Here is a 3,426-nt window from a genome sequence, read left to right as displayed (position 1 = left end):
AAATGATTTTTCTACCTGAACCATCTCATCGGTCCATTTCAGAGAAATGTCCCCTATAAAACATCATCTCATCACTGATCAGTGACAATGTCTTACTGAGATATTTCATGTTTTATTCGGTTTATCTCGTACTGAACCGACACCTCTTCCGAGTCAAGGCCTGATTATTGCCGTAGTCTTTCGTGATACTTACCGGAGTTGATCTTCTTCAGCTCGTCTCTCTCTTCTCTCAAGGAATTACGCTGTGAAACTGTCATTTTCAGTGGAGAGGTTAGAGGAGAGGTGTTAGTGCGAAGAATAAATACGTGTTAGACTATGGAATTCTTATGCTCGGTGCATTTACATTAATTGTTAAATGTGCAAGTTATTTTATATATTTATTCAGTTTCATTCTGCCTAACAGTACTATGCACAAGACAAACAATGTTTTTCTTGAAAACATTGTGGGCAAAGTGTCTTTACTAACACTGCGGTGGGAAACACCTGCGTTTGACCTGAGTTTCAGACGCTAAACTGGAAGTGAAAATGACTTACTGAGAGTCAGACGCGGGGAAATGCTGAGAGCAGCTTGTAGGATACACAGGAGTCCAAAACTCACAGCAACCAGCCTGAAGAGTTTAAATCCTGTGTGTAGCACGCGCACACACACACACACACACACACACACACACACACACACACACACATGCCTTATAGTGTAATGATTGCTGTTATTGGAACTTTGAGAGCTTTATGTCCCCAAAAGGTATTAAATTCTCTATAGTGTGACTATGTAAACTGAACAATGATTAATACAAGTACATAAATAATCTGATCAAACTTTATACTGACAGATCAATTTCCTGGAGGTTTACTGTAACCCAACCCTTATTCTAAAAACCACCGATTCCCTAATAGATTAGTGGAGAACATTTTGAGGAAGTTGAGGTGTTCCTTGTTGTTTTCCACCTACTCTCTGTCTTCTTCTTTATCAAAAGAAACCTTTACTTCCTCCTAAATTAAAATGACAAAGTCTCCCAAATAATACAAACTCGAATATGAACACATCTGTGACATCTGAGCAAGAGCTTTTAAAGATTAATGAAAGGTGATATGACGATGTAGACAAAGGTCTATTAGAAATCATAATGTACATGTATAAATAAACATCATACACTGTCAAAATAAAAAAAAAACAATCAAAAAGCTGTGAAAATCTGGCAGCAAGGAGGCCAGAAGAAATAAGTTAAAAACTGTAGAACAATGTAAGATTCAAAAACTGTAAAAACACTGAAAATATGTGCTAATATTTGTGAAATTATTATACTTTTAGCTCATTTATTTTCATATTTTTGTCAAATAAAAAAGAAAAACTTGGACATCGATTTGTAAATAAGTTCATTTTTTTCTGTGATTTCACGAGATATTATATCTAACTTAAACATTACAGTTTAAAAAGGGTTAAAAAAAATGTACAGTTTAGTTTAATGAATGTATATGCAAACAACAGCGATTTTAACATAAAACAGAGATTTTTGGAGGTATTCTACAATCGGGAATAAAATTTTCTCTTTGCTCAAAGTTTACAATTTAATACACAACATGAGATGTTAATGGTGAAGATTTTGTCTGTGTCACGTTTATGTTTAACACTAAACCTCAAAATTATTGTGTAACTGGACAATTTGCGTCTCACCAGGTGTTGCAGCAGCGACTGTACTGTCTTCACCAGAGCGGCTCTTTGATGCAGCATCACTGTGAGAAGCAGCTCTGAAGTTCTGATGCACTGAGCTCTCAGGTTCTTCTTCATGGACAACCATTTCCATGTTATACATCGTGGACAGTGACACGGCTGTTGGTTCCAGTGATGTCTTCAAATGGTGCTGATCTGAGATGTGAATCTCCTTTTATGGCTCTCTCCATGTGAAACACTTGTTCTTCCTCTTTTAAGGGAAGTCATTTACAGCTGAACTCATTCGATCACAGAAAATAAATACCATCGACAAGTGAATGTTACACAACAGAAAGTGAGTTTCCTTCTTTTATGAGGTGTTTAAGCCCTCTCTTAACTCTGTGAGTGCAAGTTTTAACACTTTTGGATGGTACAATTTAGCAAAAAGTTTATAAAACTGATATCAAAAACTATTTTCTTTCTGCATGACTGCATTAAGAAGACACATTTCACTCCACAGTAACCAAACTTAGTTCAGAACTCAATTCTCCCATTAATCAAGTCAGATTTATTCATAAAGCACACAATTAAAATGGCAAGATACAAAACCCGATAAAATGAAATGAATAAAAGATACAATTAAAAGAAAAAACAATTTAAAAAATACATGTTGCAGCTCATTAAGTGATGAAGTCAGGGTGTGAAGCACGACTAGAAATGTTAAAGCAAAAAGGTTTGCTGTTGGCAGCAACTTACAAATTTCTATCTGTCCTCTGTTTTGTGTGTGTGTCTGTGTTTGTGTGTACATATGTGTACTTTATGACACTTTTTTTTTTTAATCTCACTGTGTGCAGTCAATCTTTACCTTCCGCCAGATTAACTGGTCTCTGTTTGGTGTGTCTCTCTTGCTATGACTTGTCTCTAATGACGTTATTGTTGCTGGTCTATAGTGGATGTCTTTTATTTTGCAGATTGCTGCAACAGGTCTGTAACAGGTTGCTGTAGAAACGAATAAAGTGACAAACTTTCCAGAGAAAAATTGACATAGAGCTCCAAAAACTGAATGATGATCTTCTTCTGATCTATGCAGAGTTACACCGTTTGAAAGAGGCAGTCACTTCCTATTTAAACATGCAGTTCTCAACAGGAAACTGAGGGCTGAAGTATTTTTAGGACAACCACCTTTACTCATTTGACCTGTATGTTGCAGCTGCATAAATGTTCTTCCAGGTTCTTTTAGAGATAAAGTGATGAACAAAAGTTTACGTACACTTGTAAAGTCTTGAGTTTCCAGAATCATTTAAACATAATAAATAAATCTTCTGGAAATATGACAAAATCTTTAGTCAGATGAAACAAAAAAGAACTATTTGGCCACAATAACCAGAAATAGGTTTTGAGGCCTTTAACCCCATGAACACCAATCCTACCGTTGAGCATGGTGGAGGTAGTATCATGCTCTGGGGCAACGAAAATGGAATAATGAAGAAGAAGGAGGATTACCTCCATATTCTGCAGGAAAAACTAAAATCATCAACTTTCAGTCATCAGTCTTGGATGCACTTAGGTGTTCCAACAAGACAATTACCCTCAACATACACATGTAACATGGTAAAAGAATGATTAAATCAGCTAGAATTAGGACTTTAGACTTAAACTCCATAGAGAACCTGTGGACTGTGTCAGAAAGTCAAAAATCTTAGTTGATTTGCCGCAATTTTGTCAAGAGGCGTGGTCAAAGATACAACCTGGAGCTTGTGGACGGCTACAAAAAG

Source organism: Stegastes partitus, unplaced genomic scaffold, assembly GCF_000690725.1.
Source record: "Stegastes partitus isolate 25-593 unplaced genomic scaffold, Stegastes_partitus-1.0.2 Scaffold118, whole genome shotgun sequence".
Lineage (NCBI taxonomy): Eukaryota > Metazoa > Chordata > Actinopteri > Pomacentridae > Stegastes > Stegastes partitus.
The sequence above is the reverse complement of the archived record's forward strand: the minus strand, read 5'-3'. Positions refer to the sequence as shown.